The 22,432-nt window shown below is 45.4% G+C and overlaps 1 long non-coding RNA gene across 1 annotated transcript in view; it reads left to right on the top strand.

Moving 5' to 3' along the window:
- The first annotated feature begins 2,467 nt into the window (after positions 1-2,467).
- LOC142656158 (uncharacterized) overlaps positions 2,468-22,432 on the top strand; it is a 74,358-nt gene continuing 54,393 nt past the window's right edge. The window contains exon 1 of the long non-coding RNA XR_012849594.1: positions 2,468-2,526. This is a non-coding gene — a long non-coding RNA (uncharacterized LOC142656158). The remainder of the gene's footprint in view (positions 2,527-22,432) is intronic.

The raw sequence follows: 22,432 nt of genomic DNA, 5'->3' as shown, positions 1-22,432 counted from the left end.
AGTTGCTATAACTGCTATACAGGAAGCACGGCCGCCATCAAGACTGAACTAGTGTTACTGCCGTCATGGACCCAGCCGCAAATAATAAAAAGAAAAGGCTAATACCTCTACTGCCCACCACAATTTGTGCCTCCTACCCGGTAGAACGCCTGCCACCTCGTGTCTTACCACACTGAGCCCCTGCCACCTCATGTCTTACCACACTGAGCCCCTGCCACCTCATGTCTTACCCGCACTGAGCCCCTGCCACCTCATGTCTTACCGCACTGAGCCCCTGCCACCTCATGTCTTACCACACTGAGCCCCTGCCACCTCATGTCTTACCGCACTGAGCCCCTGCCACCTCATGTCTTACCGCACTGAGCCCCTGCCACCTCGTGTCTTACCGCACTGAACCCCTGCCACCTCATGTCTTACCGCATAGAGCCCCTGCCACCTCATGTCTTACTGCATAGAGCCCCTGCCACCTTATGTCTTACCGCACTGAGCCCCTGCCACCTCGTGTCTTACCACACAGAGCCCCTGCCACCTCATGTCTTACCACACTGAGCCCCTGCCACCTCATGTCTTACCACACTGAGCCCCTGCCACCTCATGTCTTACCGCACTGAGCCCCTGCCACCTCATGTCTTACCGCACTGAGCCCCTGCCACCTCGTGTCTTACCACACAGAGCCCCTGCCACCTCATGTCTTACCACACTGAGCCCCTGCCACCTCATGTCTTACCCGCACTGAGCCCCTGCCACCTCATGTCTTACCGCACTGAGCCCCTGCCACCTCATGTCTTACCACACTGAGCCCCTGCCACCTCATGTCTTACCGCACTGAGCCCCTGCCACCTCATGTCTTACCGCACTGAGCCCCTGCCACCTCGTGTCTTACCGCACTGAACCCCTGCCACCTCATGTCTTACCGCATAGAGCCCCTGCCACCTCATGTCTTACTGCATAGAGCCCCTGCCACCTTATGTCTTACCGCACTGAGCCCCTGCCACCTCGTGTCTTACCACACAGAGCCCCTGCCACCTCATGTCTTACCACACTGAGCCCCTGCCACCTCATGTCTTACCACACTGAGCCCCTGCCACCTCATGTCTTACCGCACTGAGCCCCTGCCACCTCATGTCTTACCGCACTGAGCCCCTGCCACCTCGTGTCTTACCGCACTGAGCCCCTGCCACCTCATGTCTTACCGCACTGAGCCCCTGCCACCTCATGTCTTACTGCATAGAGCCCCTGCCACCTCATGTCTTACTGCATAGAGCCCCTGCCACCTCATGTCTTACTGCACTGAGCCCCTGCCACCTCATGTCTTACCGCATAGAGCCCCTGCCACCTCATGTCTTACCGCATAGAGCCCCTGCCACCTCGTGTCTTACCGCATAGAGCCCCTGCCACCTCATGTCTTACTGCATAGAGCCCCTGCCACCTCATGTCTTACCGCACTGAGCCCCTGCCACCTCATGTCTTACTGCACTGAGCCCCTGCCACCTCATGTCTTACCGCACTGAGCCCCTGCCACCTCATGTCTTACTGCACTGAGCCCCTGCCACCTCATGTCTTACCGCACTGAGCCCCTGCCACCTCATGTCTTACCACACAGAGCCCCTGCCACCTCATGTCTTACCGCACTGAGCCCCTGCCACCTCATGTCTTACCGCACTGAGCCCCTGCCACCTCATGTCTTACCGCACTGAGCCCCTGCCACCTCATGTCTTACTGCACTGAGCCCCTGCCACCTCATGTCTTACCGCACTGAGCCCCTGCCACCTCATGTCTTACCACACAGAGCCCCTGCCACCTCATGTCTTACCGCACTGAGCCCCTGCCACCTCATGTCTTACCGCATAGAGCCCCTGCCACCTCATGTCTTACCGCACTGAGCCCCTGCCACCTCATGTCTTACTGCACTGAGCCCCTGCCACCTCATGTCTTACCGCACTGAGCCCCTGCCACCTCATGTCTTACCACACAGAGCCCCTGCCACCTCATGTCTTACCGCACTGAGCCCCTGCCACCTCATGTCTTACCGCATAGAGCCCCTGCCACCTCATGTCTTACTGCATAGAGCCCCTGCCACCTCATGTCTTACTGCATAGAGCCCCTGCCACCTCGTGTCTTACCGCATAGAGCCCCTGCCACCTCATGTCTTACTGCATAGAGCCCCTGCCACCTCATGTCTTACCGCACTGAGCCCCTGCCACCTCATGTCTTACTGCACTGAGCCCCTGCCACCTCATGTCTTACCGCACTGAGCCCCTGCCACCTCATGTCTTACCGCACTGAGCCCCTGCCACCTCATGTCTTACTGCACTGAGCCCCTGCCACCTCATGTCTTACCGCACTGAGCCCCTGCCACCTCATGTCTTACCCGCACACACAGAAGTCTGCTGATTTGAACAGCCCTGACTCCTCCCCCTGGGGGCCTAGAATTATTGGATGTCTGGAGCCCTGTCTAGTGGTAACGCCCATGGCCTGGGTGACGACTGCACTGAGAGAGCCGTGAAATCCGCTGATTACAGACAGGTAACGGTGCAGTCACACGCGCCGATTTTGTGGAATCTTTTTTTTTGCTGTGATTGTAGATTGCGATCTTGTGGCAAAAATGCTGCAGTGTTGCAAATTCACAAAAAAAAATAGTGTAGTTACGCAAAACCGCAATGTCTGACAAAATTCTGCGAAACTGCAGCTTTACTATGTGATAATTGCAGCGAAAATGCCACAAAATCGTCACATAGACATATTCTACGCAAAAAGCTCCTACATGGGCAGGGAATGGATTACGGCACTGGGCGGATATATAAGTGCCGGGACTGTTCCCATCGGCAAGGTTCACATTATATTTCAGCTTTTCCTGATACATCGAACGTGCCCATAAACTTTCATTAGCCAAACATATTCCAAAAGAGTTTCCTTACGAATATATGTTTTGTGTATATCCCAACTCATCGAGTAGAAATGTGTACTATAAGGTCAGTGATGTGAGTTCCTGTATAGGCATACAAAAAAAAATGGGACATAGAATGTAATTAAAACCACAGAAAAGGCCATACTCACAGATTAGGTGGTGGGTAAAATACCCGTTCCAAACAGGACGCAACCAGGTCAGAGAATGCTGTTGATGGGAAGTGCCCAGGTGTGTTTAAATAATGATAGCCACTCCCACTAACCTTGAGGGGAGTGGTGTGTTGGGCATGGAGGTAAATGTGTAATAATAATAAATAAATAATAAAGTACTATTCGGCGATATATGCTGTGCCTCACTATCCAAACACTATGCCTCCATGTTTACACACTACACTCACGTTTTTGTTTCACTCACAGCCCTGATTTCTACACACTACACTTAGTCATGTCCCCTATACCTCACATGTGCACTATACACAGTACTTTATTATTTATTTATTATTATTACACATTTACCTCCATGCCCAACACACCACTCCCCTCAAGGTAAGTGGGAGTGGCTATCATTATTTAAACACACCTGGGCACTTCCCATCAACAGCATTCTCTGACCTGGTTGCGTCCTGTTTGGAACGGGTATTTTACCCACCACCTAATCTGTGAGTATGGCCTTTCCTGTATAGGCATGTATAGTGTGTATAGGTGTTAGATGCCTCTGGGACATACGCTCAAGAGGTAATGGTAATTTTAACATTGATTTGTAAAGTTAATAATTTCATGATACGTCATTTGGGTCATGTGATCATTCATGAAAACGTAGCAATATATAAAGAATTCCTCTATACGTGTCGGCTGCGGCAATTTACCATATGTATTCCTATAGGTGAATAAAATCTCCAGCACCTACGTGGTTTGAATTTCCACACGGTAGTTTTCAATAGAGCGCGCATGCTCGACCGCCGCTCCATCCTACTCCTCCTCACTGCGGTGGTGCGGTGAGGAGGATCGGGGGGCTCAGGACTCTCCGTTCTTGTGATCGGTGGGGTTTCCAGTGATCAGATATTTATTACCTGCCCTGTGGATAGCTTATAAATGTCGATCTTGGTACAACCCCTTTAATTGCACGTCTGCGAGGTCGGGTGGTCTTATTCATTTTGTTCAAGAAAGAAAAATATCTTGTTTAACGGCAGAGATTGAAACCCCAATCTATCCATCATGTGCTGTCCCTAAAGATGTGTGAAAGTGATACAAATGACCTGTCACCCAGCGGCAGATATTAATGGACTGTTAAAGAATGGATAATGTTTATCTCCCGTAAATATGGAACAGCTTCACCGGGCAAGATGGGAATTTCTGATAAAAGTAAAGAAAAATATACTTAATTAATTGTTATTATTATTATTATTGTTTATTATTATTATTGTTATTAATATTATTATTTATATTGTTATTTGTATTAATATTATTATTAGTGTTTATTATTATTTCTATTATTATTATTATCATCATTATTATTTGTATTATTAGTGTTTATTATTATTATTACTTTTGTTATTATTATTTGTATTATTATTAATATTATTGTTATTGTTGATATTATTTGTATTATTATCATTATCATAATAATTACTTGTACTATTAGTGTTTATTATTATTATTATTATTATTATTAGTAGTAGTAGTAGTCATAGTATCTTTTTAAATTATATTTATTATTATTTTTGTTATTATTATTCCCCCTATTTTTTTCTTGCAAAACTTCATTCACATTCCAGTCCCGTTGCAGTGAATGGGATATTTCTGACAACAAACTCAAAGATCTGTTGATCTGCTAGTCAAAAGACTTAGGGCAAAGCACATGGGGGCGCTCCACATCTCCTCAGTTCTAGCGATCGGTGTGTACCACAGGGCTCAGACCCTACAAATAACATTCTCAGTGACATAATATTTGGAGGTGAATCTTCCTTTCAAAGAGGTTGTACAGGATTATAAAAATAGTGCCACTCTTGTCCACAGGTTGTATGTGGTATTGCAACTCAATGCAATCCCCTTTATTGGTGCTGAGCTGCAATTCCAAACACAACCCATGGAAAGGTGCAGCGCCACACCTGTCCTGGAAAGCAGCCATGTTTTTCTAATTCTGTACAACCCCTTTAAGTTTCATCTAAACTCTATTCACAGCCAAAGCTGCATAAATAGTTGTTGCTGATTGCTACTTGGAAACAGTCAATACTACCAACCCATAAATTCTTAGGACACATCCTACAGTGCACTGTATTCTGGGGATTTCGTTTTTCTCTTCAATAGTCTTGTGCATTGATTCACAAACTTTTGGGCCCCTCCACATGTTGGTGAGACACAGTTGGGGTGGTAGATATGACAGAAATGATCATATGCTGCAGAGGACGTTCTATGGCTGCAGCTTTAATGTTATACTGGGTTCAGAAAATAAAAAAGGACTATGTTTTACCTTTGGCATGGTGAGCCCCAGGCATCATCATCATCATCATCACATCATCATCATCATCATCTTCTTTCTTGGTGAAGTTGTAGTAGATACTGTAAAGGTTGAGATATCCTGACTTACTGTACAGTGTCTGGTGTAAAGACTACACCGCCCAGAATGCAAATCAGCAACTGTACAGACACTGAACAAGCAGGGAGAGAGGGTCTGAGTGAAGTTAGGTCACAAGACGAAGCCAGCAGAATTCTGAATGCAGATATGATAGAACTCAAGATCTGTATCACCTAATGAAATAAAGTAAAGTACAGAATCCATTGACATTTTTTGTCAATTTAAAATGTTGAGTTCCCCTTTAACTTGGTTTAAAGGAGATTTTCAGGACTGTAATATTATACAGCGCCGTACATTTGGTTGTGGCTTTCCCTGGTACTGCAGCTCTGTCTCATTCAACGTTGCTGAGCTGCAATGCCAGGCATCAGATAATGATGGTCTGTCCGTAGAAAAGGCCGTCAATATTACAGTCCCAGAAAACCTCTTTAAGTATTTGTCAAATGGTTAGATATAAACAAATGTATTGGCTTCATACTGGAAACATCGTATTTGAGGTTTCCTTCTAATGACATTGTTACATCCCACAAAGGTAAATCAGGTAAAGTGTGTGACAGAGAAGTGACCGCAATGTAGAGGAAGCATTCTGGAAATATAAAGCCTTCCCCGCTAGAACAGTTATTAGTGTCAAGGGCTCGGCCATCATTACCAGTAGAGTATTCCCAACATCCGTCAAAGGAAAACTGGGAAAATACAACAACCATCATCTCAGTCACTCCGCAGCGCTCAACTACAGTGAGGTCCAGAATTATTTGGGCAGTGACACAATCTTCATGATTTGGGTTTTGCTGCCACCACATTGGACTGGAAATGAAACATCTGAGATACAATTGAAGTTTAGACTTTCAGGTTTAATTCAAGGGGTTAGAACAGGGGTGGGCAAACTTTTTGACTCGCGGGCCACAATGGGTTCTAAAATTTGACAGAGGGGCCGGGCCAGGAGCATTTGGAGGGAGTGTTTGGGCCGGATATACTAAAGCATTAAATGTAGTGTGTGCAAACCTCATAGCACAGTAAGAACACTACAACCCAATTTATTAACTGTCTTTCAAATGTGAAAAATAGCCCTTATCAGTTAATAAATTTGTCTCAAGGAATATGCAAGATATGGCATTTACATACTATTTCGCAGATACTGGGAGGAGGAAATGTAAATAGATTAAAATAACATACGCACTGTGATTTATCAAGAAAAAAGTTCTGTTGACTCTGTAAATGAGCTGCCAACCTCTGAGCAGTAGCCGCCCGTTCTTGTGTTGACTGCTTGCTAGCATAGTTTGCATGCTTCGTGGCAAAGTGACGGCTGATATTGTACAATTTGAAAACCGAAGGGCTTAATGGTGACGTGAAACGAAGTGAAAATTAAAGTGAAATAAAGAGAAATACGCGCCACATTAACCCCTTAATGACCGGGCCATTTTGCACGTTAATGACCAAGGATTATTTTTTGTTTTTCCACGGTCGCATTCCAAGAGTCGTAACTCTTTTTTTATTCCGTCGACATAGCCGTATAAGGGCTTGTTTTTTCCGGGACGAGTTGTATTTTGTAATTGTACCATTTTTAGATGCTTATAACATATTGATTAACTTTTATTAACTTTATTTTAGGAGAGAATTGAAAATAAGCAGCTATTCCAGCATTAATTTTCACGTTATAAATTTACGCCGTTTACTATGCAGCGTAAATAACATGTTAACTTTATTCTATGGGTCGGCACGATTACAGGGATACCAAATGTGTAAAGGTTTTATATGTTTTTTCTACGTTTGCACAATAAAAACCCTTTTAGAAAAAAATTACTTGTTTTTGCATCGCCGCGTTCCAAGAGGCGTAATTTTTTTATTTTTCCGTCGATGTGGCCGTACGTGGGATTGATTTTTGCGAGACAATGTGTAGTTTTCATTAGTACTATTTTGGGGTACATAGGACTTATAGATGAACTTTTATTTTATTTTTTATGGGGGGAATGGGAGAAAAGAGAGAATTTTGCCGTTGTTTTTTGCGTTTTCTTTGGACGCCGTTCATCCGGCGGTTTAATTAATGTGTTCATTTTATTGGTCAAGTTGTTACGATCGCGGGGATACCATATATGTGTATGTGTGATTTGTTTTGACCGTTTTATTAAATAAAACCACTTTTTGGGGCAAAAAAGTAGTTTTATTTGACTTTGACTGTAATTTTTTTAATTTTTTTTTTCACAAACTTTATTTAACGGTTTTACTTTTTTTTTTTTAGTCCCACCAGGGGACTTCACTATGCGATGTGCCGATCGCATATATAATGCTTTGGTATACTTCGTATACCAAAGCATTATTGCCTGTCAGTGTAAAACTGACAGGCAACCTGTTAGGTCATGCCTCCGGCATCGCCTAACCGGCAGATGCTGAAGACAGACCTGGGGGTCTTTGTTAGACCCCCGGCTGTCATGGAAACCCGACGGCGACCCGCGATTTGTTTGCGGGGGCGCCGATCGGGAGACAGAGGGAGTTCCCCCCTCTGTCAAACACATTAAATGCCGCTGTCACTGTTGACAGCGGCATTTAATGGGTTAAACTGCCGGAATCGGCGCGTGCTTCGATTCCGGCAGTTGCAGCAGGAGCCAGGCTGTGTATAACAGCCGTGCTCCTGCCGCTGATCGCGTGGGTAAACTGTCAGTACCCGCGCGATCACAGAACGGATATATCCGTCCTCCTGCGCGAACTAGCAGCTGCTGAGGACGGATATATCTTGGACAAGTTCGGCGGGCCGGATTAAAAAGCCTAACGGGCCGTATGTGGCCCGCGGGCCGTAGTTTGCCCATGTCTGGGTTAGAACAAAAATATCCTGTGAAACGTTTAGGAATTGCCGCCATTTTTCTACACAGCCGCCTCATTACAGGGGCTCAAAAGTAATTGGACAAATTAACATTACCATAAATAAAATGTTTTTTTTTAATACTTTGTAGCAAATCCTTTGCAGGATATGACGGCCTGAAGTCTGGAGCCATGGACATCACCACACGCCGGGTTTCCTCCTCTGTGAGGCTTTGCTCGGCCGTCTTCAGTTGTCGCTTGTTTGTGGCTCTTTCTGCCTTAAGTTTTGTCTTATGTGAAATGCTGGATCGGGGTGAGATCTGGTGACTCGGCCATTGCAGAATATTCCACTTCTTTCCCTTATAAACTCCTGGGCGGCTTTCACAGGATGTTTCGGGTCATTGTCATCTGTCCTGTGAAGCGACGTCCAATCAACCTGCTGCATGTGGTGGAATCTGAGCAGAAAGTAAATCCCTGAACACTTCAGAATTCATCTGGCTGCTGCTGTATTCAGTGACATCATCAATAAACACTAGTGACCCAGTGCCAGGCAGCCATGCATGCCCATGCCATCACACTGCCCCCACCATGCCATCACACTGCCTCCACCATGCCATCACACTGCCCCCACCATGCCATCACACTGCCCCCACCATGCCATCACTCTGCGTCCACCATGCCATCACACTGCCTCCACCATGCCATCACACTGCCTCCACCATGCCATCACACTGCTTCCACCATGCCATCACACTGCCTCCACCATGCCAACACACTGCCCCCCATGCCATCACACTGCCTCCACCATGCCATCACATTGTGCCCACCATGCCATCACACTGCCTCCACCATGCCATCACACTGCCTCCACCATTCCATCACACTGCCCCCACCATGCCATCACACTGCCTCCACCATGCCATCACACTGCCTCCACGATGCCATCACACTGCCCCCACCATGCCATCACACTGCCCCCACCATGCCATCACACTGCCTCCACCATGCCATCACACTGCCTCCACCATTCCATCACACTGCCCCCACCATGCCATCACACTGCCCCCACCATGCCATCACACTGCCTCCACCATGCCATCACACTGCCTCCACCATGCCATCACACTGCCTCCACCATGCCATCACACTGCCCCCACCATGCCATCACACTGCCTCCACCATTCCATCACACTGCCCCCACCATGCCAACACACTGCCCCCCATGCCATCACACTGCCTCCACCATGCCATCACACTGCCTCCGCCATGTATTACAGAGGATGTGCTGTGCTTTGGATCATGAGTCGTTGTCAGCCTTCTCCATACTTTCTTCCTCCCATCATTCTGGTCCAGGTTGATCTTAGTTTCGCTTCTTTATTTGTTGTTTGGTAAAGTCTAATCCCGTCTTTCTATGTTTGAGGCTGATTAATGGTTTGCACCTTGTGGTGAACCCTCTGTATTTGCTCTCATGAAGTCTTCTCTTTATGGTCGACTTAGATACTGGTCCACCTACTTCCAGGAGAGTCTTCACTTGGGTAGATGTTGTGAAGGGGTTTTTCTTCACCATGGAAAGGATTCTGCGATCATCCACCACAGTTTTCTTCCGTGGACGTCCAGGCATTTTGGAGTTAACGAGATCACCAGTGCACTCTTGTTTTTCAAGAATGTACCAAACTGTTGATTTGGCCACTCCTAACATTTGTGCTTCTCTCTGATGGATTTCTTCATTTTTGTCAGCCTAACGACGGTCGGTGTCACTTGCATTGGGAGCTCCTTTGACCCCATATTGTGGGTTCACAGCAACAGCTTCAAAATGCAAATACTGCACCTGGAATCAACTCCAGACCTTTTACCTGCTTAATTGATGATGTATTAACGAGAGAATAGTCCATGTAGCCCATTAAGTAGCTTTTGAGATAATTGTCCAATTACCTTTGGTCCCTTGAAAAAGAGGCAGCTACATATTAATGAGAAAGATTGAGAGAGAGAGAGAGAGAGAGAGAGAGAGATGGATGGATGGATGGATGGATGGATGGATAGATAGATAGATAGATAGAAAAATATATAAAAGTGTGTCTTCAGAAACATGTTTAAAAAAACGTGGCATTTAAATGTTTCCCTTCTACATCATTTTTCAGAGCAGATAAGATCTAAATAGAAAATGAAGATATTTTTCAGAGAAATATAGTGAGTGGCGCCGGGTAGAGTAATGTAAAGGTTATGTCAGAACTCCGCCATGAAATATCACTCCTCTTATGAACGAGCTGTGAAAGGCTCGGAAGGTCAGGGCACTTTACACAATGGACTCCAGGATCAGAAGGAACGTCGCCCCGTTATTGATCAGAATTGTGACCTATCTTATAATTCATATTACGCCTCACAAGGATCCAGCGCCTCATCGTCAGTGACTCCGCAACAATGCCAGCCAGAAAGACCATAATCAATACAAATATAATTGTTGTCATCTTGTAAACTTTGTTGAAGAAGCAAATAGATGAATTAAAGGAGACCGGGCGCCCAATGACCTAAAACTTTACAGAATCCGATAGATTTGATCTAGGACAAAGGACAAGTGATGAGGCTCAGAGCTCCAGCCTGGCACCTCCTCACCCAGAGACATTCCTACCACCTGAGAGAATAAAGATTGTGTGTTAACCTTGATGAGGCCAGAATTCACCTCGTGCAATGTTAAGGGAAAAAAATTAATATCTAGTTCAGAACCCGAGGGGGTGGAGCATGACACAGGGATTCAAAGAACACCAATGAGAGAATCCCTGTGTCATGCTCCACCCCCTGGGGTCCTGCACTAGGTATAACACAGTGTATTCATTTATTAATTTTGCCCATAGTGTTAGTTTAACCTTGAACAATGTGAATTCTGACCTCATCAAGGTTTACACTCCACCTTTATTCTCTCAGGTGGTAGGAATGTACCTGGGTGAGGAGGTGCCAGGCTGGAGATCTTGGCTCTCCACCCCCTCAAGTCGTGCTCTAGGCAGTGTATCTGTTTTGCCCGGAGTGGTCCTTTAATAAATTACCCAGTTATTTTTACTCCTCTGGTGGGAGGAGGTGGGCATCTTGTGTCCTCTCCAGGGCAGAATCAGAAGTGATGTCGGCCAGCCTAAGGCTGGTGAAAGTGCAGGTATGGACTATGTACAGATGTAGCCAAGTTTATCTTGACTGATAACTTGCTGCAGAGTGATATTACACAACAAAAGCCATTGAAATGTCATTGAAAAGGTCAAGTTAGAGTTTCTTGCCACTGTATTTAATGTGTTGAGTCAAGATAAAGATGGCTACATCTGTATCTGACAAAAGCTGCCTCCTGCAGTCAAGGGAAGGATATTGCATAAGGCAAAGTTCTCATCTTGTTTCCTGGATGGTTCCTCGCTGGGCATGTCTCAATGCTGGAGCTGCCAGCGCTTGTGCTGAATGTGGGTGGCACATAGAGATGAGATGAATTCTGTTCTGTTGTTCAGCCATACAGTGTCTAATCATCAGCGTCATACAGCAGGGTGCCCAAATAACAGTGCCATATGTTGGCCAAAAGAAACTTTCATAAACAATGCAATACAGTGCCACCACCCTACACTGCAAAAAATAATAACCTGTGCAGCAGCAGTGTCACACCATGCCACCATACAGGGGTATACAATTGACAAAAAAAGCAGAGCAGCAGCACTCACCCCTGAAAAGATATGTCTGGGTGCCTAGCAAGTAGTCCTGATCCTTAGGACCATATACAATATTCAAAAAGAGATCTTGCAGCACTCCAATGGATAATAAAAAGGTATCATTTATTCAGTCCACATCCGAAAAGGTGCAACGTTTCAGTCCTGCAATAGGACCTTTCTCAAGAATGTTTGGGAAAGGTCCTATTGCAGGACTGAAACGTTGCACCTTTTTGGATGTGGACTGAATAAATTATACCTTTTTATTATCCATTGGAGTGCTGCAAGATCTCTTTTTGGATGGGGTATACAATTGAGATACCTGCTGATCACAAGCCTCATATGCCAGGTCTGCGGTGGTGCCCCTTTTATCCAGGACAACCCTGAGTCCAATTATGAAGTCCACTACAATGTCTCATTCAACCAGATCACATTGGGAATCCATAATGAGATGTTGTTTATCTTAAATAATACTACAATGTATCAGTGAAGTATAAATGTATCGTCGTGGAGTCCGGGCCGTTTACTGCAGCTCATAGAAGATGTTCTAGACTGGATACAATTGTAGCAAATACATTAGATTTATCTCAGCCTTATGATGTAACCAAGAATTTTCCCATTCATTGACAGCAATCAGAGATCTTCAAACACAAATATATTAGAAAGTAGCAAAACTTCTGTTATGCAATGAAATCATGACGAGTTAGGCCATGTTCAGACGTGGCGGAATTTTTCCGCTGCAAATGTTGGTGCAGATTTGAGACAATTACGCAATGAATCTGCAGCAACATTTGCATATTTGACAGGTAATTCAGACGTTGCAGATATCACAGCGGACTTGCCACAGATTTCAGTTTTTGCATTGCAAAGGCTGAAATCCGCAGTGAAATTCCGCTTCTCCGCAACAGACAGTGCATGCTGGGAGGGAAAATTCTGCACCGCAGCCTGATTTCCGCACAGTTATTTTCTGCAACGTCTGAACTAACTTTCCTAAAAGTGTATAGAAAGAAATGAAAAAAACGGCCGCAGCGCAATTCAACAGCAATCCCGCCAAGTCTGAACGTGCCCTAACGGTCTTTACATAAGTAGTTTCTGACACTTTTTTTCACGATTATGAAAACCACAAGAAATTAATGTCTCATGTAAATACTTCCGTAAACTCGGCTCTGCTACATCTGTGTAAATTCATAGAAATAGGTCTAGGGGCTGAGTGCTGCCTCTCTGACATTGGCGCTAGGGCTGAATGTACAGTATTTGCATTCTCCCCGGTCTCCCCCGTACAGCGATTTCACTCTTTACCAGTTTGCCGCGCTCCCCTCGTCCCCTCTTTTTGCGGCGAGACATGCATGTAATCAAAGTGTTTCAGAAAGCAATAAACTGTGAACAGCTGAGTTGTGTGATGAATGTGCTCCATTACCAATGTGATTTTCAATAAATCTTTCAACCATTAAACGCATTCTCAATACATTTTCAAAGCCAAAAAAGAGTTTTGTCCTTGAGTTGCTTGGCAGTCGTCAGACGGAGCCTAAGATTGGAAGAAATTCATTGTCTCATCATTCTCATTCATCGTGCGCCCCACTTTATAGACGCCCCTTTATTATTACATGGAGGATAAAGCTGCAGCTGCTTTATATGAGTCAGGAACAGTCTCTTCATGTGACATTAGGCGCCAACCAAGGTTAAATGATAGATCCGCTCAGTGCAATGTAACAACAATTCTCTCAGCAATTATGTAATCTAGTAGCTGGTGACAATGGATATTGTCCTGATTATAATTTACATGAGGTGTTATGCTCCAGTCACATCCAAAGCTGCATTCAGAGTTCTTTTTTTTTTTTACCCCTGTGCTGCTTCAAGTCCTGTACAGACTGTTGTGTATTATGGGAGATGTAGTGTTTATAATGTCCTAGAAAGAGATACAGCAGAGTGCATTACATTCTAGAGTCTATCAGTGAGGGGAGGGTCAGACAGTGCAGTGTTGACTGATTACAGGCAGCTACAGCAGAAATCTAAAAAGAGCTCATAGCAATTACATGCTCCAATAACTGATTAACAGGTAGACGATTTATATACTATTTGATAATGACTGAATGACTTACATAATGTCTTATACTCCAATCACATCCCAAGCTGCATTTACAACACTTGTTGCCCGATAATGGTTAATTTCCTGTATAGAGCATGCTTTACTGTGATGAATGTGGGAGATGAAGTGTTGTCAAGCAGTCCTAGAATTGTACATAGAGGTGTGTCTGTCAGCACAGTGTTGACTGAAAGTAGCAACCAAAATAATTTTGAATGCAGCTCTGGTTGTTACCGGAGGAATGATGTATACTGTAAATCAAGATCAGTACAAGATAAGTGTGAAAAATATTTGCAAATTTGTGGAGCATTATATGCAGATTAGATAGAGATGGAAAGTAAACTGTAAAGATGAACCCCAATAAAAAAAAAAATCGATCACATGGTCCCCAACTGTGACATGGAATTGTTAGTACTGCTGTACTCTTATGTAACCAGTGCTGTACCAACCATAGAGGCAAGGCATATGTTATAGTGGGAAGAGACCTGGCACTTTACATGGACACTGACACAATAGCTTCCTGCTCCCACCACTAGGTGGAGCTCATTGCATACAGATTTATACAGCTTCTCTTGAGTTCAACACTGGCTGTATAAATCCACGTGCAGTGAGCTCCCCCTAGTGGAGGCTGCAGGAAGCCATTTATCATTAATTAAGTTAGAAGAATAGAGCTCCCTATATAGATTTATTATGAAATGATACACAGAATTTTGGACCTAAAATATAATAGTGGACAGTAAAATGGGAAGTGGGGTCCATTCTGAGTTTTTCTATAGGGCCCTATGATATCTGTGTATGTGGCACCAGAGCCTAGGGGACCTCAGCAACCTCTGCGCTTCTATAGTAAGGCCTCTGATAATAATATATATTAATTCTCAGTGGATCTATAGAAATGTTTGCCAACAATATGAAAAGCCGCCTCTAGTCTGATCTGATGTGATCGCATCTAGTCTGCTGTCACAGCACTTGGCAGATTCCGTTATTTGTTTGTAAAGGATCTGCCAGACACAGCTTCTGTGTCGACGCCCGTGGTTAGTCAGTCTGCACCTGGTTCTATGTCTGATAGAGTGACTCCTTCTTCTACCACTCAGGCTGGGAGGCTGAGGAGTGGGAGAGCCTATCACAGCCTGGCCAGACGGAGCTAGCTCCCGCCCTCTGTCTATTTATACCTTCATTTCCTGCTTCTCCTTTGCCTGTGATTCTCCCAGGTCCCGACCAGCGGGCTTACTATGTTCTTTGCCCATTCCCCAGAGACCTTGGACCCATATCTCCATGGATTTTATCACCGATCTGCCTCCATCTCAAGGCAAGTCGGTGGTGTGGGTTGTAGTAGACTGCTTCAGTAAAATGTGCCACTTTGTGCCCCTCAAGAAACTACCCAATGCTAAGACGTTAGCTACCTTGTTAGTCAAACCAGGAGTGTACGAGGTACCAAACACAGAGCAAGAGAGTAGTCAGTAAAGCCAGGGTCAATATGAAGCAGAGGACAAATAGTACAAGCAGCAGCAGCAGAGACAGGAAACAAGCAGAATCACAGGCAAAGGAGAAGCAGGAAATGAAGGTATAAATAGACAGAGGGCGGGAGCATGATAGTATTATAGGGGTATACGTGTAATGTATATACGGCACATGAATATTGAAGGGAACTTGGCACCCGGTATATAAAGCCACAAATTGTTACGTAACTTTATTCCACTAATCCGGCACATGATGATTCAAAAATGTTGGTAGTTCGGCATGCTAAAAATATAAACCCCTGCCGGATTAGCAGAAATTGACCTGACAGTCCGGGATTTTACTCCCTCAGCAGGTTCATGGCATCTCTCAGCTCCCCGGAGGGTGCACAGGGGATACTCAAAATATATATATATGTCTAATACTTGGAATGTCTGATCGCCCAGCACCACAGCTGCTGCTGGAATAAAAACATATTGGCCTTTTACTGTACGTTGTCTAGCTTCAGTTACATCATGTATGCTCTAGTCACATTTAAAGCTGCATGTTTTATACTCAAGTCACATCCAAACCAATTATGTTGGTTTCTTTTTCTATTGTGCAAGCTCAAATAACAGTAACTCAGTCGGCAGGGTTGTAGTTTATGCTGGAGGAACAAACGGGGGGTGGGCACCAACAAACCGGTCTGTCTTGGCCAGGGTATACAGGGCTGGGGCAGTGAACTGAATATTTAACAGAACCCAGAACCCTAAATGCAGATCCCACACCAGACCCCTAAATACAGACCTCACGCCAGACCCCTAAATACAGACCTCACACCAGACCCCTAAATACAGACCTCACACCAAACCTGCTAAATACATACATACCCTCTAAATATAGACCCCAGACCAGACCCCCTAAGTAAACACAGACCTTAGATCAGACATGCAGATTGGCGCATTTCATTTCAGATTGATTTAAGATCAGATGTTTGCGTCTCACTAGACGCTAGAAAAAGAGGCGTGGCTTAATGGCGAAGGGAAGATTACTTCAAATGCGCCGAACGAAAACTAAGGCAACCAAGAGATGGTATAAGAAAGTGGAAAGTGTCCAACATGTCTAGCAATGATGGGGGTGCAATGCAGTCAGGTCCCGGCTCATAGTATCCAACATAGAAGAAGAACTTGTGTCATTCATTTACTCAGGTCATGATGGGGTGGGAAAGACCCAGGTTGGGGTTGAAACGTTGCATTATGACTTGGGTGAATATATGAGTAGTGGCGCCGCTGCTCACTGTGTTCCTCCTATCATCATGACTTGGGTGAATATATGAGTAGTGGCGCCGCTGCTCACTGTGTTCCTCCTATCATCATGACTTGTGTGAATATATGAGTAGTGGGGCCGCTGCTTACTGTGTTCCTCCTATCATCATGACTTGGGTGAATATATGAGTAGTGGCGCCGCTGCTCGCTATGTTCCTCCTATCATCATGACTTGGGTGAATATATGAGTAGTGGTGCCGCTGCTCACTGTGTTCCTCCTATCATCATGACTTGGGTGAATATATGATTAGTGGCGCCGCTGCTCACTATGTTCCTCCTATCATCATGACTTGGGTGAATATATGAGTAGTGGCGCCGCTGCTCACTATGTTCCTCCTATCATCATGACTTGGGTGAATATATGATTAGTGGCGCCGCTGCTCACTGTGTTCCTCCAATCATCATGACTTGGGTGAATATATGAGTAGAGGCGCCGCTGCTCACTGTGTTCCTCCTATCATCATGACTTGGGTGAATATATGAGTAGTGGCGCCGCTGCTCACTAGGTTCCTCTTATCATCATGACTTGGGTGAATATATGCGTAGTGGCGCCGCTGCTCACTAGGTTCCTCTTATCATCATGACTTAGGTGAATATATGAGTAGTGGCGCCGCTGCTCACTAGGTTCCTCTTATCATCATGTGACATTTTTTAAAACTTGCAAAAATATAAATAAAAATAAAGTCAGTGAAGAAACACAGAACAAGTCATTTGCATAAATCTGGTCTTAATTCTGCGCGTCTCGTGTGTTTATTGAACAGAGATGTTTTATTACCGTGACTGGATTTCTATAATGAAGATTGAACAGGCCGTATATTAGAATTAATGAGTTACAAACACAAACACAATCACATTGGAATGACAGAACACAAAGTCCTGGAGAAAAGCGTCACCACGAAGAGTCACACGTGAAATATTACTAATAGGGGGTAATCAAGACGCCGTCAGGGTGCGGAGCGTCCCAATAGATCACAGGGTAACTCTACAGATAATGCCCAGAAAGTATATAATTACTTGGTTTACTTGTACTGATCCCGAGTTCCATCATATCTTATCCTCCAGTCACATCCAGAGCTGCATTCACATTCTGCTGCTGGTACATATGGAAACAGACAGCAGGCAGTCATGTGACCTGATAGCTGAGCTCCAACTGCGGACTTGTAATCTGGAATGAAATGCGACAATCTGCTTGTCTGATGTAAGGTCTGTATTTACTTAGGGGGTCTGGTCTGGGGTCTATATTTAGGGGGTATGTATGTATTTAGGGGACTGGTGTGAGGTCTGTATTTAGGGGGCCTGGGATATGTATTTAGGGTTCTGCGTTCTGTTAATTATTAGTTCACTGCCTCAGCCCTGTATACCCTGGCCAAGGCAGAGTGGCTTGTTGGGTTCTGGGTTCTGTATTTAGGGGGCCTGATGTGAGATCTGTATTTGGGGGGCCTGGGATTTGTATTTAGGGGTCTAGGTTCTGTATTTAGGGGGCCTGGGATCATTATTTAGAGGGTCTTGGATCTGCATTTAGAGGGTCGTGGGTCTGTATTTAGTGGGTCTGGTCTGAGGTTTTTATTAAGGGCATGACCACACATGGCGGAATTCCTCCGCAACTGTCCGCATCGATGCCGCACAGAATCTGCGTTGCAGATTCTGCAGCGGATCTGCACAAAATGTGCAGTACATTGATGCGGACTAGCTGCTGCAGACTGCGGGAAAAGTGCTTCCCTTCTCCCTATCAGTGCAGGATAGAGAGAAGGGACAGCACTTTCCCTAGTGAAAGGAAACGATTTTCATACTTACCGGCCGTTGTCTTGGTGACGCGTCCCTCTTTCGGCATCCAGCCCGACCTCCCTGGATGACGCGGCAGTCCATGTGACCGCTGCAGCCTGTGCTTGGCCTGTGATTGGCTGCAGCCGTCACTTACACTGAAACGTCATCCTGGGAGGCCGGACTGGAGACAGAAACAGGGAGTTCTCGGTAAGTATGAACTTATATGTTTTTTTACAGATACATGTATATTGGGATCGGTAGTCACTGTCCCGGGTGCAGAAACAGTTACTGCCGATCGCTTAACTCTTTCAGCACCCTGGACAGTGACTATTTACAGACGTCTCCTAGCAACGCTCCCGTCATTACGGGAGCCCCATTGACTTCCTCAGTCTGGCTGTAGACCTAGAAATACCTAGGTCCAGCCAGAATGAAGAAATGTCAAGTTAAAAAAGCAAGACGCATCCGCAGCACACATGACATGTGCATGACAGCTGCGGACTTCATTGCGGAACTTAGAATCTCCATTGAAGTCAATGGAGAAATTCCGCCATGAGTCCGCCACTGCTCCGCAACAGACAGAGCATGCTGCGGACACCAAATTCCGCTCCGCAGCCTATGCTCCGCAGCGGAATTGTACGCATCGTGTAAACGAACACTGCTAAATTAAAGTGAAAGTCAATGGAGAAACGGCTCCGCTGCGGATTAACGCTGCGGAGTGTCCGCAGCGGAATTTAAGTGGAATTCCGCCATGTGTGAACCCGCCCTAAGGGGGTCTGGGATCTGTATTTAGGGGTCTGATGTGAGGTCTGTATTTATGGGGCCTAGGATCTGCTTTTAGAGGGTCGTGGGTCCTTATTTTACGGGTCTGGTCTGGGGTCTGTATTTGTTTAGGGGGTCTGGCCTGTGCACCGGCGCCATTGTTTACTTTGCCGCAGGAGCCAGTGTCATGTGACATACTAACTTATATAAGTCCTTGGTCTGTAAATGATACGATATATGGGTGGTCTTAAATAATACATATTACCAATAACAGTATATAATAATAGTCACCTGGGCTGTATACTGGGCTGTATACTGGGCTGCATAATGGGCTGTATACTGGGCTGTATACTGGGCTGTATACTGGGCTGCATAATGGGCTGTATACTGGCTGCATACTGGGCTGTATACTGGGCTGTATAATGGGCTGTATACTGGGCTGTATACTGGGCTGTATACTGGGCTGTATACTGGGCTGTATAATGGGCTGTATAATGGGCTGTATACTGGGCTGTATACTGGGCTGTATACTGGGCTGTATACTGGGCTGTATACTGGCTGCATACTGGTTTGTATACTGGGCTGCATACTGGGCTGCATACTGGGCTGTATACTGGGCTGTATACTGGGCTGTATATCACACTGTGTGCAGAGGAAAGTTCTAATCTACCATGCAAGACAAAGCAATAAGGAGGCGCAATAACCAAGTGTTACAGGAGAGATTCCTCGCAGTCAAAGTCAACTGATCACATGAACAAATGTCAGATACCGACAGCAGGAAAAAAAAAGAAACAGACACCCCCTTTAAATCATCAGGGTTTTTTTTGGGGGGGGGGGTGTATTGCAAAATGCTGTAGTTCATATTACAAACACCAGGTGGCGCTACATTACTATCTGTGGTAACAACAGCAGAGCATTACAGGGAAGCATAACCTGGCGCCAGCTATAGCTCCAGTTAGGCTGGGTTCACACGTGGCGGAATTTCACTTAAATTCCGCTGCAGACACTCCGCAGCGTTAATCCGCAGCGGTGCCGTTTGTCCATTGACTTACACTTTAATTTAGCAGTGTTCGTTTAGACGAGGCGTAAAATTCCGCTGCGGAGCATAGGCTGCGGAGCGGAATTTGGTGTCCGCAGCATGCTCTGTCTGTTGCGGAGCAGTGGCGGACTGGTTGCGGACTCATGGCGTAATTTCTCCATTGACTTCAATGGAGAGTCAAAATTCCGCAATGAAGTCCGCAGATCTTATGTGTGCTGCGGAGCGTATTGGTTTTACTACCATGACATTTCTTCATTCTGGCTGGACCTATGTATTTCTAGGTCTACAGCCAGACTGAGGAAGTCAATGGGGCTCCCGTAATGACGGGAGCGTTGCTAGGAGACGTCTGTAAATAGTCACTGTCCAGGGTGCTGAAAGAGTTACGCGATCGGCAGTAACTGTTTCTGCACCCGGGACAGTGACTACCGATCTCAATATACATGTATCTGTAAAAAAACATATAAGTTCATACTTACCGAGAACTCCCTGCTTCTGTCTCCAGTCCGGCCTCCCAGGATGACGTTTCAGTGTAAGTGACGGCTGCAGCCAATCACAGGCCAAGCACAGGCTGCAGCGGTCACATGGACTGGCGCGTCATCCAGTGAGGTAGGGCTGGATGCCGAAAGAGGGACGCGTCACCAAGACAACGGGCGGTAAGTATGAAAATCGTTTCCTTTCACTAGGGAAAGTGCTGTCCCTTCTCTCTATCCTGCACTGATACAGAGAAGGGAAGCACTTTTCCCGCAGTCCGCAGCAGCTAGTCCGCATCAATGTACTGCACATTTTGTGCAGATCCGCAGCAGAATCTGCAACGCAGATTCTGTGCGGCATTGATGCGGACAGTTGCGCAGGAAATCCGCCACGTGTGGTCATGCCCTTATAGTCCACAGTGGTCCAGACTCTGGGAGGATTTTTTCCCGGTTTTGGACTCGGCTTTATTCTCCTTCCCCTGATGATTTGAAGTTGAAGAGTTGAACAGATGGCGCTGAAGCAGTAATGAGACTTTGTAACAAGAACAAGAATCTGCACCCCCCTCATAGAAATTCTTGCTGCATTTGTAGCGCTGTCCATCAGCCTCACACCTGCCCGGCCGCGCGCCGTCCACATGGGATCCAAGAGGCGGAAATACTGGAGAAGTTCTAGAGGAGGAGGCGAGGAGAACGCTGATTTATAGCAGAAGTCTCACAACGACATCTTGGGATTTCTGGGCAGCCCCAAGTCATTTCCTATTTGCTGATGATTAACAAAAATCGATTAGCCGCCATATTTGCGGTTATTAACTTACCCGTGACAGATTTTCTCCAGCGCCGCGCTCCGTAATTTTATTATTTGCACTTGAAAGGCTTTTTTTTTTTTCTCTGGATGATTAAATCATTTATTTTAATGGAAAAATATGAAGGACAATTAAAAAAATAAGTAATTTCAGCTAAATAGATTTAGCAATTATGAATTCATCAATTTGTTTATCTGATGAAGTTAAGCTGTGCGGATATTTGTCTGATAAACGGGAGGAAGGGGGCCACCCCCCCCTATGCTATGTAAGGACGTATGGAGGAGATTTAGGGGGACCCCCAGGGACCCTCTGCATGGAGCACTGGAGTAATTGATCACTTAGGGGGGGGTCCTAGCAGATGGTCATTGGGGTTCTGCCACCTTGGGAAAAGTCCTTTAAAGTACATTTCCAATCATTCCTTTTAACTTTCTCGAGGAGCCGTCAGGTTTTGCAATATTTGTATTCCAGTCTGTGCCCTCCATTAAAATAAACCGAAATCCTAAGGAGTTGGCATTGCCAGAGTTCCTGTGGGCTGTCATGTGGCATTAATAGGTTTTGTATAGTTGTAAGGCGCAGTTGGCTTCTTACCATGAGAGTAATAAACACAAGACTGACAGAAGGAAGAGTCTGTGTTTTCTTGTATGCAGGTGGGTGACTGGGTGACCAAAAGATTCATCTCCATATCTCTAAAAATGATTCCCATGGATAATTGATATATGACGTCCCCAGCAAATATTAAATAGTTGAGGTGTTGGTTAAATATTAATTCAGTTATCTCTTAGTTACATCCATTTCTGAACCAGTCTGTGATG

The sequence above is a fragment of the Rhinoderma darwinii genome, chromosome 6, assembly GCF_050947455.1.
Source record: "Rhinoderma darwinii isolate aRhiDar2 chromosome 6, aRhiDar2.hap1, whole genome shotgun sequence".
Classification (NCBI taxonomy): domain Eukaryota; kingdom Metazoa; phylum Chordata; class Amphibia; order Anura; family Rhinodermatidae; genus Rhinoderma; species Rhinoderma darwinii.
This window is presented reverse-complemented; position numbering and strand designations above follow the sequence as displayed.